This window comes from Littorina saxatilis, linkage group LG6 (assembly GCF_037325665.1).
Source record: "Littorina saxatilis isolate snail1 linkage group LG6, US_GU_Lsax_2.0, whole genome shotgun sequence".
Lineage (NCBI taxonomy): Eukaryota > Metazoa > Mollusca > Gastropoda > Littorinimorpha > Littorinidae > Littorina > Littorina saxatilis.
In genome coordinates this window covers 39,772,963-39,788,552 of record NC_090250.1, presented here as the reverse complement: position 1 = coordinate 39,788,552, position 15,590 = coordinate 39,772,963, and the positions used below count along the sequence as shown (strand labels likewise).

At 40.3% G+C, this 15,590-nt stretch overlaps 1 long non-coding RNA gene across 1 annotated transcript; it reads right to left on the bottom strand.

Annotated features, from left to right (window-relative positions):
* Positions 1–3,309: 3,309 nt before the first annotated feature.
* LOC138969199 (uncharacterized) lies at positions 3,310–11,708 on the bottom strand. Its single transcript, XR_011456392.1, has 2 exons — positions 11,493–11,708; positions 3,310–10,374 (listed from the first exon to the last, which is right to left on the bottom strand). It is a non-coding gene; the product is annotated as an uncharacterized lncRNA (long non-coding RNA).
* Between the last annotated feature and the right edge of the window lie 3,882 nt (positions 11,709–15,590).

Sequence of the window (15,590 nt, the reverse complement as noted above, 5' to 3'; positions counted from 1 at the left end):
ACATCCCCACCCAGACAAGCGGCTGGTGGTGAAAGTTGTTGTTGCAACTCAAGCTGGCTTGCCTGACGGCGGGGAAACACGCTCTGGCACGCGCTCCGCTGACAGAGTGAGCAGCCTTGAAGCTAGACGATCGCAAGCTGGGTGGCATTGGAGAGAACACGCCCGTATATTGTGCCCAAGCACGCCCTTTTACACTGGAGAGGCGAGCTGTTCCTCTCTTATCCTTGGCACAAAGGGTCAAAAATCAAAAAACTTCTCTGCTATGCGGAACTTGGCCGGTGGGTATTGTTCTTCTCGTCTCTCTCAGACATATTTATTGCATCGTCCGGAACTGTTACTCGGCATTCCAACACCACACGTACAGGCCGCAGTTCTCTCGTCGCCTGCGTCCCACCCTCACACCCACATCCCTATAGTCTCCAACACGATAAAATACCGAAGCTTTTTGCCAAGATTTTTCCAGTTTAGTTGTCTAAGGAACCCAAAATCTTAGAAGTTTTTACAATACTGTGTCGCACCATGCCATCTTAATTGTCAGTTCACAGCGTAATTGTCTGTCCGCAGCACGACCTTTTACAGACATTTTCTCTCCGTAATTTAGACAAGCCTGCAATCATTTGCTGATAATTGCTCCTAACCTCTGATGATTAATTAAATGAATGTGAGTACTGGAACCAGCCTACGCCAGGTTTGACTCTCATGTGTCAGTTTTGACACATCGTCTTTATATGTTTTCAGTGCTGTTAATTTGTGGATGCATACGTTTACACACACACATACACACACACACACACACACACACACACACACACACACACACACACACAAACACACTCTCGCACACACTGACTTGTATAAACATGAAGGCAATTGTGCCACACACAACAAGGAGTTCACTTTTTACTCGGAGAGAACAACTGGAATGCTTTAAGCGTCAACTATTCATTACAAAAGAAATGTCAGTATAAGTATCATGATTGATTGATAAAAACGGAGAGAACAACTGGAATGCTTCAACCATATTCGTTACAAAAGGAATGTCAGTATAAGTATCATGATTGATTGATAAAAACGGAGAGAACAACTGGAATGCTTCAACCATATTCGTTACAAAAGGAATGTCAGTTTAATTATCATGATTGACTGATAAAAACTATCACTACAGCCATAATACAACATTTCATTATCAATGACATACACTTCCTGATAAGGACAATCTACGTTAAAGGCACACTCCTTCCTGTATAAACAGCTTGGCTTACCATCCTTTCACAGATCTGGCCTGGCTTCTACATGGGGGAAGACCACCTCTCTTTCTTTCTTTATTTGGTGTTTAACGTCGTTTTCAACCACGAAGGTTATATCGCGACGGGGAAAGGGGGGGAGATGGGATAGAGCCACTTGTTAATTGTTTCTTGTTCACAAAAGCACTAATCAAAAAATTGCTCCAGGGGCTTGCAACGTAGTACAATGACCACCTCTCCACTTGGTCACAACAGAAAATGGACAGATTGGATACAGCGTGTTCTCTGTGCACAATTGGATTTTTGTTGGTATGATGAATTAATTTCGTTAAAGCCACTAATGCTTTTGTTTTTTTTAATTAATTCATCAAACAAATTCCAACTCACTGTATTAAGCAGACAGGGTGTTGATGTTTGGTAAATGTCCAAGTGGAGGGATGGACTTATCCCATGCAAAAGCCAAGCCAGATCAGTGAGACGATGAGCCGAACTGTTTTCATGAGAAGGTCTATATGGCTTTTATACTGTTCAAAAAAAGAAACGCATAGTTGCTACTTGCCAAATTTGTTTTATTTTTCGAAAAAATTAACAGAAAATCCAATATTTAGATTATTTGTTTGAAATTTGGTATGGACACAGTTGAATGCACACACAGTTCATTTGCATCTTCAAATCAATCAGTCAATCAATACGATTGGGTGCCGAGGCTGTCAAGTCAGTAGGGGGTGTGACTGCCTTGAGCAGCAACAACTGCCCGGCACCTTCTGGGCATGGACTGGATCAGATGCCGGATATCTTGCTGTGGGATGGTGTCCCACTCCTCCTGAAGTGCCTGCAATAGATCGCGGTGATTTGCCGGCGCTTCTTCTCGCCTGCGCACACGTCTGTCCAATTCATCCCAGAGGTGTTCTATCGGGTTCATGGATGGCCAGGGAAGCACCTGGACATGGTGGTCGGTGAGGAACTGGGTGGTGAGTCGTGCTGTGTGCGGGCGAGCGTTGTCCTGCTGGAATATGGCATCCTGGTCAGCCAGAAGAGGAAGGGCGTGTGGGCGCAGAATTTCCTCCACGTATCGCTGGGCAGTTATGCGCCCTTGGACGTGCACCAGGGTGCTCCTTCCAGCGGTATTGATCGCCCCCCACACCATGACGCCTCCACCACCATGAACGGGTGCCTCATCCACACAGTTGGGCGCGTAACGTTCGTTTACTCTCCGGTAGACCCTCCTCCGACCATCATGTCGCTGGAGCAGGAAGTAGGACTCGTCGCTGAACCACACGTGTCTCCAGTGATTCCGGACGGTCCAGCGAAGGTGCTGGTTGCCCCACTGCACTCGGTTCTGGCGATGGCGGCGGGTGAGGACAGCTCCTCTGTGAGGTCTGCGAGCTCTCAAACCAGCTTCATGCAGGCGGTTCCGCACGGTCTGGTCCGATAATCGGTGTGGCCCGGGGAGAGCCTGGACAGAAGATGAGGCCGACAGGAAACGATTCCGGAGGTGGCGGAGCCGTATGAAGCGGTCGTGAGCAGCAGTTGTCGCCCTTGGTCTTCCCGCTCGTGGCAAGTCAGCAACGGAGCCAGTGGCTTGAAACCTGACCCACAGTCTATTGATGGTGCTCTGGGACACGTGGAAGTGCCTGGCGATTGCACTTTGACTTTGGCCTGCTTGTAAACGACCCAATGCAATTTGGCGGTCTTCTCTGCTCAATCGGGCCATCTTTCGTCGCTGAATTGTCGTCTGATTTCTTTGTGGCGAACAATCCGCTTTTATGGGTTTTGGAAGACATGGTGAGAGCTCAATATTCCCCGAGTTTCACGAGATTACACTGAAGCATGACGAGTGGTCATGCCAAATGAGCAATTTTGACATTGTAGCCACTGATAACGCATGCGTCACGTGCAGAGCTCACTTGTGGCAATGGACGAAAGGTCGACGACCAGATAAACATGTTCTGCAGTTTGGTGGATATCCTTGTAGCCATATAACTAAATTAACCAAATATTACAAGCTATGCGTTTCTTTTTTTGAACAGTAAAATTAAACAAGAAGAGCAAACGCTCGATCGAGTCACTTTCGCAGTTCTGAATATTATATGAGGCATCAGATGGACAGGAAGAAATTGCTATTCACAACACAATGAGTCACGTTCACATAAAATTTGAGCCCGGTCACTTTTATAGTTTCCGAGAAAAGCCCAATGTTAAGTTGTGTGTTGCCGAACAGAAAAGGCTAGTTATCTCCCTTGTTTTTCTGATAACGTTCGTAAAAGGCTACAGATGTAAATACTTTGATGTAAAGAATAATCCTACAAAGTTTCAATCACATCCGATGAACTTTGTCAAAGATATAAAATGTCTAATTTTTCCTTTGACGCTGACCTGTGACCTTGAAAAAGGTCAAAGGTCAACGAAACCATCGTTAAAGTGTAGAGGTCATTGGAGGTCACAACTAAACAAAATATGAGCCCGATCGCTTTGATAGTTTCCGAGATACTTTGTCAAAGATATAAAATGTCTAAATTTTCCTTTGACGCTGACCTGTGACCTTGAAAAAGGTCAAAGGTCAACGAAACCATCGTTAAAGTGTAGAGGTCATTGGAGGTCACGACTAAACAAAATATGAGCCCGATCGCTTTGATAGTTTCCGAGAAAAGTCCAACGTTAAGGTGGTGTCTACGGACGGCCGGACAGACTAACACTGACCGATTACATAGAGTCACTTTTTCTCAAGTGACTCAAAAACTACAACAAAACCCATCCAGGATAAATATATTCTAACCTTCAGATTAAAGCATTATTAAACAAACTGAAATAAAACAAGCTACAATGAAAGATCAAATAAATAAAATGAGCCTGTACAAAAAAACTAGCAGCAAGAGAAAAAACAATCGAGAACAAGGAAAGTGAGTTATTTTTCAGGTAAACAGTTAAAATTAGCTGCTTCAGTAAGGCACCTCATGTGCACTCAATTGTGTTCATTGTGTCCGTGTAGTGATATCAAAATATTAGTTTCAAAATGTATGAAAATGAAATTAATCAACATCAAGTTAAGAATCTCCAATGAACTCTATACTTTATTCGTTAAAAATTAGAGTTCTGAAAGATTACCTTTAAACTGTTACAACACTTCACTTCATCATAACTCTTTTCAAATTTCAGGTCAAACCACTAAGAATTATATCAATTCTTCACGATTTCATAATTTTGTTTACCAACAAAATCTGTTAAAAATCAACACAGATGCACCGAGTCCATTTTCATTGTCACCATTTTAAATATTATGCTCTGGAAGTTGTATCATACAGCAATTCAAATAAATATATGCAAGTGGTATATTTAAACTATGTACACAATCAGCTGAAAATACAGGGTACGGATCCAAGAGAGACACATATCGCCACCTACAGGAAGAAGTGTCTAACCAAATATTTTGCACACTCAACCCTCAACATTGCATGAATTAGATTTCTATGAATATTTTGCAAATTAGGAACACCATGTACAACATCTAATTAACACAATTAAAAATATATTAAGTTCCAAACTTACTGAATGAGAGCACAGTACATGAACAAATATTATAATTCAAAGGGAGAATTTCCAGGAAGAATTTTATTTCTACAGATTTGAATCAGGCCTTGCATCAGGCTTTTGTCCTCATCTCTCACTTAAGGTTGACGTTTACTTACTAGCATCAACTATGTGGCTGTATTGTTTGCCAACTGCATAAACTTACACCAGTGCTAATGTAATAACATTTGTTTCAAAACAAAACAAAACAAAACAGTGCACGAGATTTTCTTTGAATAGAATAACATCCATCTCATTCAAAGAAAATAAAATTCTAGTCAGCAAACAAATACTTGTAAAAAAAAAAAAGCTTAATGAACCAAACAAACAGTAATCATAGCGCAATGCTCACAAGAGAATGTCTACATGCGCATTCACACAAACACATTTCACAAGTAATATCAATATGGACTGATGCATATCGTTGGTGAAATCGTGGGACCTCACCGACGATATATACCCTGAGCAAAACGTTTTGATCGTAATGATGATCTTGCAGGATAAATAATTAACCCACAGTAACAGAGCACAATATTATTTTTGCTTGTTTGTTTGTTTGTTTGTTTGTTTGCTTAACGCCCAGCCGACCACGAAGGGCCATATCAGGGCGGTGCTGCTTTGACATATAACGTGCGCCACACACAAGACAGAAGTCGCAGCACAGGCTTCATGTCTCACCCAGTCACATTATTCTGACACCGGACCAACCAGTCCTAGCACTAACCCCATAATGCCAGACGCCAGGCGGAGCAGCCACTAGATTGCCAATTTTAAAGTCTTAGGTATGACCCGGCCGGGGTTCGAACCCACGACCTCCCGATCACGGGGCGGACGCCTTACCACTAGGCCAACCATATTATGAGGATGGGAATCAATGATAATTGCAAATGAATAGGATTATGTCTAAAGAGGTAACAAATACAGATGTACCAGGCACTTAAGAATACATTAATAGTAACTGACAGGGTAGAGAAATGTCAATCAGTTGAGATCTAAAGAGCTTTATGTTGTTTTTAAATAGATAAAAACATAAAAATGGCAAAAATGATGTAAACTATCAAAACAGATCTAATAAAAGGAATAGTACAGGTGTTCAAAATAATAATGGAGCCTAAAATAATCCAATAAACATTGAAATGAGTGTCTCTTGGGGTTCATCCCAATTCAAACGTGTCTAATGTGTCAAGTTTCATAACTGTGGAAAGAAACTATACTCCACCAACATGTCATGCAGCATGTAGATCGAGTTAGTAATTTTGTTCTCAGTAGTGGAGGGGCTGGGATTCAAAATGATTCATTGTGTCATCCTTTTGCTCTGCTGAGTATCATATATCTGAAAAACAAATGAGTTGTCAGCTAATAATAAATGCGAATGCTTTAATCCAATATCCATTAGATTAGTTCAGCCGCATAACACAGGTATATAATTACTGTGAATCAGCAAACCATTACTTCCTCCGAAAGCGGCGTATGGCTGCCTTAATGGCGGGGTAAAAACGGTCATACACGTAAAATTCCACTCGTGCAAAAACACGAGTGTACGTGGGAGTTTCAGCCCACGAACGCAGAAGAAGAGCAAACCATTACTTTTTACATTTAAAAAAAAATCACCTCAGCCTGGTAATACATGTAATTAAGGCTCAGATCTAAGGTACAGTGGTTATCCAGTGCACACTTTCACACAACTGTGTAAAACAGATTCACACATAATGCAAAAGTGCTATTAATTATGACACATGAAAACAATACTCAATATTTGTAAAGAATTTAGGTAAATATCCAAAACTGCATGGCAACATGTACAATGAGCAAAGAATCAAAAATTGCATTAACAACAAGAAGAGCAAACGCTCGATCGAGTCACTTTCGCAGTTCTGAATATTATATGAGGCATCAGATGGACAGGAAGAAATTGCTATTCACAACACAATGAGTCACGTTCACATAAAATTTGAGCCCGGTCACTTTTATAGTTTCCGAGAAAAGCCCAACGTTAAGTTGTGTGTTGCCGAACAGAAAAGGCTAGTTATCTCCCTTGTTTTTCTGATAACGTTCGTAAAAGGCTACAGATGTAAATACTTTGATGTAAAGAATAATCCTACAAAGTTTCAATCACATCCGATGAACTTTGTCAAAGATATAAAATGTCTAATTTTTCCTTTGACGCTGACCTGTGACCTTGAAAAAGGTCAAAGGTCAACGAAACCATCGTTAAAGTGTAGAGGTCATTGGAGGTCACGACTAAACAAAATATGAGCCCGATCGCTTTGATAGTTTCCGAGAAAAGTCCAACGTTAAGGTGGTGTCTACGGACGGCCGGCCGGACGGCCGGCCGGACAGACTAACACTGACCGATTACATAGAGTCACTTTTTCTCAAGTGACTCAAAAACAAAAAAACTGTAAAAAGGATATTTCATATGTAAATAAAATAACGCCAGATTTCCACTTTTAATTACTTAATAGTTCATTTTTCTAAATCTAAAAAAGGAGAAATCTCTGTGTACAACAAAACACAACCTTCAGTGTTTGCTAGGACATTGCGGATATATCTGCCTGTTGCCTAGGGGTATGACATGATAATTATGATGATATGGTAAGAACTAACAAAAAAGTTAACACTCATTATTTTGGAACTGAAAAAGACAACAACAATTATAATAAACAATCGAACCCAAAGACTTCATACTTTCTGTCAAAAGTTATACACATCTTTGCCAAAAGACATTTTTGATTTTCATTTCATCATAAGAAATAAGATGCTCAATTGAGCCCTGACGGACAAATATGGATTATATTAAGATTAACATATATGATATATATATCCTGAGAAGAAAAGATTCAGAAAAAATCACAGAACAATCACGTCTCAGAATGACTGGCTAACTGACAAACTTAACATACATCCATATGCTCCAGAAAGCATGTGGCACAACCTGGTTTTTGAAAACAGCTGTATGTATATCACTTCTGTACACTCCTGCTAGGCACAGTAAGCCTCCCGTAAACCATCACAGATACTGTCAGGCTTTTACACACAGTACAAACACCCTTTCATTTAAACACTCACTGCTTGAGAACATCCTAGGTGCCCTCCGTAAAGAGCGAGAAATTCAAAGAATTAATTTTTGCGTGGTTTATCTTCCCCCTGAGCCATCGTGAACCCGTGTGATCCAGTTTCCCTTTTTCACAATGTTGTCGTCAGTTAGTAATTTGAATGCGACTCGCTGTGAGCTTATCTGCAATAGCACGTTATTATGTACCTCTGACTATGCACGAAACAAACGGCTGTGGTTCACAAGAACTCTAGCGATGGCTTTTGACTGTTCAGAGGAACTGGCGATGCCTATAAACCGTCGTCTGCTACGAGAACCACGACCTTGCGTGACCCTGCTTCCGGGCTTTTCTTTTTTCAAACTTTCAAAACTTCGAATTGTACTGATCTTGTCTTGATGAAAAAAGAATTCTTTTATGATTTAAGAATGTTTGTGTAACAAGCTGTCAATTTATTATTTAGATTTTAAAAGTTAGGTCTAGCGCCAAAACACACCACGGTCCGATTGTGTGAGGAGACAATCCGCAAAATTAATTCTTTGAAAATTGCTCGCTCTTTACGTAGGGCACCTAGGATGTTCTCGTTCGGTGAGCGTTCAAATGGAAGGATGTTTGTACTGTGTGTAAAAGCCTGACAGTATCTGTGATGGTTTACGGGAGGCTTACTGTGCCATTAAGAACAACCCATTTTAATACCCTAAAGTTACCAATTTCTTGTTCACGGCTGTATATTTGCCTCCGTTTTAACACCGAGTCGCTCCCTTTTTCTCTAAGATTTTCGATGTCTTCAAAGCAGCAGTCCACTATACACTGAACTCATGTTTCACAAGTGTCAAAAGTACAGCCATACATAAACTCTGCTGCTGCATGATTCTAAGGACCTGATTGTTTGGAAGAGCACTTAAGGAATGATCGATAGATCTTCATTAATTCTGAGATCAGCGCAAATAGATATGAAACCAAGTCAGATAATGTTGAGGCGGAATTGGTCAGTATAACAGTCAGACAATTACAAAAGAAAAATTCAAAAATGTATCTCAAAGGGTAAATTTGTACAAATAGTTGAGCTGAGACATAAAAAAAAAGAATAAAAAAAAGAAAGGAAAAAAAAGATCTAGCTAGAACAAGCACTTATAATAACTGCAAACTCTCAGCTTAATTGTCACAGAACGTTCTGATTCTCGTTGGCACAGTGTCAGAGCATACATCAATAAATGCAGAATCTGAACAAAAATGTCATTTGAATATGTTCCTCTAGCCATCCAGGCCGGTCTTCTTCCTTTATCCCAGCTGAATTTCAGCTAGGGCCGTTAATTAGCCTTAATTCTTACTGCTGGTTCCATGATGCGCTCTGAACCACCTTGTTGGAGGTTTTCCATGTTAAACAAATAGCTTCCTGGATCATTGTTAAAGTGCTTTTCCTCACAGCACATAAGATTCTAGGGAAAAGAAATGAAGTCATCATAATATGATTCTTCATCTCATTAAAATGATCTCTTTGCTTCTTTGAATGTAAAATCCACAAAAACATAACAATTGATCTCTTTAATTAGCTTTTTCTTTCTGGAAAAGTCGGCGAAATACCACACTTCGGCTCGTCAATGGCTGGAGCACTGAGATGCTGTAACAATTGTAGTTTAGGTCAGATCTGTGCAATGCAGAAAAACCATAAGAGAAAGTCACAGTAATGAAGATCCATGCAGCCAAAATATCTCACTTAGAGTTTTTCAATATAGCCGGAGCACTGCATGAGACCCACATAATTTTTGTCCTTGCATGGGTCTGTACGGTGCATTAGAAACAGAAGAGAAAATCTCCTCACTCCTGGCTTGTCCAAAGCATCAAAGCTCTTTGAGTCTGAACCAGTCAAATCTTCTGGCTTGACCAATGGCAATGCATCAAAGCTCTCTCAGTCTGAACCAGTCAAATCTCATGGTTTGTCCAAAGCAACCAAGCTCTCTCGGTCTGAACCAGTCAAATCTCTTGGCTTGTCCAAATCTTCAAAGCCCTCTTAGTCTGAACCAGTCAAATCTCATGGTTTGTCCAAAGCTCTCTCGGTCTGAACCAGTCAAATCTCTTGGTTTGTCCAAAGCATCAAAGCTCTCTCGGTCTGAACCAGTCAAATCTCTTGGTTTGTCCAAAGCATCAAAGCTCTCTCTGTCTGAACCAGTCAAATCTCTTGGTTTGTCCAAAGTAGCTCTTTCGGTCTGAACCAGTCAAATCTCTTGGCTTGAGAGTCTGTGCAGGAGGAGAGATCAGCAGAGTTTGAAAGGCGAATAAAGTACACAATCCTTTCACAAAAACAGCTGTTACAATTGAGTTTCCATCACCATCTCCAGACCCTATCCAAAGCCAACTATAAGTCACATGTGTTATTGAAAGATAATTACAGTAATTATATGGAAAACATTTGGCCGGAATACGTGTTACAGAATGACTTCAACACTCAGTTGTGGAATTGCCAGACTGATGTTGATTTCTTGGGTTCGGAAATAGGTTGCAGGTCCCTTCTGCAACAAACAAATTGAACAACACTGTATAAAACAATTATAATATTTATAAACAAGGTATGTAAATTCATATGTGTGTGTGTGTGTGTGTGTGTGTGTGTGTGTGTGTGTGTGTGTGTGTGTGTGTGTGTGTTTCATGGGTGGGTGTGTGTGTGTGCGTTGTTGTGTGTGAATGTTTTGGCTCATATATATTCTCTCTCTTGTTCAAGGGTGGGATGTGTATTTAACACAGCTTTTGTGTATCGTCAACCATCGAAAATCAAGCATACCAATTATTGCATGATATTCAACTACAAATCAAAGTTGAACAACCCCGAAGACATTTAACCCATACCCAATCAGATATGCAAAACAGACACCTCCATTCAGAGATCGATTTCAGACTTGTAAAATAATGTTTTTCAGCTGCACGCACACACGCACGCACGCACGCACACACACACACACACACACACACACACACACACACACACACACACACACACACACACACGCACGCACACATACACACACGCACGCTAATGCACGCAGACACATTTGATCACAATACCACTGTAAATGTTCGTCACAACGTTGCAGCTTGTTGTAAGCTACAATTGCAGTCAACAGGGATGAATAAAGTCTAGACTTACTGTTTCCTTGTGTATTTCAGGTGGTTTTTTTTAAGTGCAAGTTAAACCATATACTTTTCTAATAAACAGCCACTGATAAATCGAAGAAGAAGAAGAAAAGCTGCTACAAATTCATAGTTCTATCACTTCACCCCAATCAAACAAGACAATAATTACTCTGCCATTAACTTCCCCACACTTAAGTTGCCAACAGTTAATGTGCGCATGAGTTAGAAACACAAGATCATAACAAGGTGCAAAGATTACTACCAGAACAGTGGCGCCCCCTTTTAAGACCTCGACCTAAAATCTGAGAATTATAAATCATGTCTTCACAGGGAGAAATTCTTACAACGTAGTTAAATTAGCAAATGTTATGAACAGCATATCGCTGGGGAAGGGGGGGGGGGGGAGCAAGGTCTTAAAAAAAGGGCAGTTAGTCTTAAATCAGAGGGGCTTAAAAGAGGATTGCACCTGTACCCTACGTTAGAAAAGCGCAAAACAAACCATTAGCTGAAGGGTATGTGGGCGAGTGTAGTCGCATGCCAGCCGACTGTTGCGTTTCTACTTCGTCCACCGAGTCCCACAGTTTGTTGCCCTGTGGTTTAACATCGGAAGCACTCACACGGCTAACTCTGCAAATATTGCCCATGGGTGTCACTTCAAGGCGCCAAAACAAAAATCAGCATTACCACATCTAGTTCCAGTATAAATAATATACTCCGTCGGGTATGTATTGGTGCAGTTGTGACAGAGTGCGAGTACCCTTGCTTTTCCTTGGACAAATATTGACAATTGTGCTTCCCATACACGTGTATGAGAGACACAGTCACCCTCGCTAGACTGTCTGGGCAATGTCACGTGGAAAATAATGTCACATGGGGAAACTTAATTTCCAACGTGACATTACAGGCGCAGCCTGTCACTAGCAAGAGGGTGTGTCTCAAACACGTGTTCATGAAGCACATGTCAATATTTCTCCCAGCAAAAGCAAGGGTACTCACTCTCACAACCCCTACAAACCTGACAGTTATTTTTGGAATTTTGTCTAGACAGTGACTTCAGATTTTTTAATATTTCCAAACTGCACCTCTCCAGGTTTGGTATAATCCCGATATTGTGGATTGAGGCTAAGAAAACAGTTCAGTCTCTCCAATTCTTACTGAACCCATGGAGTCTTTATGTTTTTCTCTGTAGAATATTCTATTTATTCACATATTTTATTACCAAAAGTGCTACTTAACATGATGCCAGTGTATGTTCCGGTCTAACTTAAATGCAGAAACATTGTTATGAAAGCTTTTGACTAGAAATATATAGTTGCCTTTGAGTATTACTTTCATTTGATATGTGTTACATGTAGATTTACAGATAGCACTGCACTTTAAAGTATCACATTTACACAGCGAGTCTAATACAGTTAACCCCTTTTCAGCTGAGACAATTATTATTGTTTCAAAATGCATCAGCAGTTGTTTCACTATCCAACCACCTGTTGGCACCCTCACCCCCCCTCTCAGAAATCGTGATTATATAGCTTTTAATAGAGACAATAAACTCTGAGTTGATCTAATGTAACAGTCAAAAGATAGACAGAGAAATATGGAACTAATTGGTTAAACAGAGACTAGCTGATACAGAACTGGTATTTGTCAATTAAGCCTTAAATTGATATGATGTCAGACAGCTAGCATATATGACTTGAAAAATGACTGCATGTGTTTATGTAATGACAGGGAATATGGCAAATACATTACGTAACATGCTGACCAATATTTATATAAACTTCCATCAATATGGACAAGCAAGTATTCTTTGACAATATCACAGCCAACACCAAATTGAAGACTGTATAGGTATACTATGTGCCTGATTCCTATTACTGCAGCGCTATTTAAAAGCTGGAAACCCTTGCGTACTATTCAAATAAATGCAAGAGAATAGACGAATACCGGAAATGACTATTGCTGCGAAAAAAAGAGGGCAAACAAACCCGTGTGACAAAATAGGCCAATCATTATTGAGTTGTGTGTCTTATACACGTGCTCGCTGACTACATGTAGCATTACACAGCACACCGCTCGTTAGTGTTTGCCCTCTTTTTTCTCCCAGCAAAAGTTATTATCCGAACATCGTCTATTAATCAATCCTCTTTTCTATGTGTACACCACAGATGTTGTACGATGACAGCCTCTTCAGTTGCAGGTGTGTTATTATTTACAAATGAAAAACAGAAAGGTGGTTAAAGAAACAGAAAGATTTATGCTAAAGAATTCTACAACAGGTATAGTGAGTGAGTTTGTACAACTGTGCAGTCTAGTTGGCCACATTTAATAATGGTGTACTAAACATTAACTTCTGTCAATTAGTATTAGTTGAAGTTGTTTATAAAATAAGTTAAAGATAATTTAAGAGCCCCAGGAGCTATAGTTGCATGGTTTTCATTTCTTCAGGTGATATCGGTAGGCAAAATTGTTCGCCCTCAAACCAGAAATGTTTTAGTACATCATGCATATTATAGTGCTTGTGCACTGATGCAGACATTGACACAGACAAACACATTCCACAGCTATGTTTCCATCCATTACATGTTATAATTACACATAAACATGCTTCCATTTGAAACTTCTCGGTCTTCATCGGGGATTGACGCCCGACCAAAGGTAATTGAAGCCCGACGGAGCGAAGCGACGGAGGGCTTCAATTAGACTTTTGGAGGGCGTCAATCCACGATGAAGACCGAGAAGTTTCAAATAGAAGCGTGTTAATGTTATTGTAATTCAATCTGACGACGATCTCTTTCCTGCTTTCATGCGATGGTAAACAGACAGAATTGGTTCTGTTCTGTTCACACACTACTTTCAGTCCACCTACCTGCAAGGGTCAAGTCCCAAGAAATATGTCTCTGTATTCCTATCGTATCACTCTCCTCCTGTTTTGTTTTCTTTCACATACATTTTCCCATCTTTTTTGACGGGTTTCTGGACAGCAAACTCAAAACAAATTCTTTTCATCACAAAAGCGATCTTTGGAATTGACTGACGTAGTCCGAAAGAATTCATGCATCAACTTACGTCACGTATTCGACGTCATCACTTCGCATACCTTATGGTCTCGGTATTTCATTGGTACTTCATATTTCCTACTTGTAAAATGACCCTCAAAGCTAACCGAGACTAGTTGAGGCTGTACCAATGCGCCTCGCCAGCAGGTTGTTAATGGATTTTTAGCTAGTGGCTATCGACAATTAGTCACCTGTAATTTTTAATGAGTTGGGGCATTCTGACCAATCACAGGATCTGTTTCATTAAAACGTAAACTTGATTGAATTACAATATTTTATATCTTAGAACTAAGAAGAGTTCAAATACTCTCTCTCTCTCTCTCTCTCTCTCTCTCTCTCTCTCTCTCTCTCTCTCTCTCTCTCTCTCTCTCTCTCTCTCTCTCTCTCTCTCTCTCCTCTCTCTCTCTCTCTCTCTCTCTCTCTCTCTCTCTCTCTCTCTCTCTTTTTTTTTGTGGGGGGGGGGGGGGGGGGGGTACGTATGCTGCTGATTTATAGAACCTGCTTAATTATTATTTCAAAACTTTTCAGGGTGCATAAATGCTTCATGATGGTAGTAAAGACTCTCTCAATCCTCACTCAAGGGTGACTTTCATCAGAATGCTGAACTAATAACAACCAGGGTCCCCTTACCTATAAGCTGTGACAGATTTTTCCTTTAAAAAAATGGTACATTTTATAACACTCATGTTAGGAAAGTGACCCGCCCTTTAGCAATAATATTCTCCACAAGATTAAAAACATTGAAACAAATAATTGAATCATCAGCAACAAAAGAAAAACACATAAAGAACCAAAGAAACAAGAAGGGCAAAGCCCATACGACTCACATGCTTGACCTTGACATGACCTTGACCTTCAGCTAAACCTAGCAATGACATCATACACTAAGAACTGCTTTACACATTTTTCCTACCAAAATACATGTGACCTTGACCCAAGGTCAAGGTCATCCAAGGTCATGCAACACAAAGCTGTTAATTCAAGACATAGGAAGTACAATGGTGCTTATTGGCTCTTTCTACCATGAGATATGGTCACTTTTTAAGTTTTAGTGGTTCACTACCTTATTTTGGTCACATTTCATAAGGGTCAAAGTGACCTTGACCTTGATCATATGTGACCAAATGTGTCTCATGATGAAAGCATAACATGTGCCCCACCTAATTTTTAAGTTTGAAACAGTTATCTTCCATAGTTCAGGGTCAAGGTCACTTCAAAATATGTATACAATCCAACTTTGAAGAGCTCCTGTGACCTTGACCTTGAAGCAAGGTAAACCAAACTGGTATCAAAAGATGGGGCTTACTTTGCCCTATATATCATATATAGGTGAGGTAGTAAATCTCAAAAACTTCAGAGAAAATGGGAAAAATGTGAAAAATAGCTGGGTTTTTTAGACATTTATGGCCCCTGCGACCTTGACCTTGAAGCAAGGTCAAGATGCTATGTATGTTTTTTGGGGCCTTGTCATCATACACCATCTTGCCAAATTTGGTACTGATAGACTGAATAGTGTCCAAGAAATATCCAACGTTAAAGTT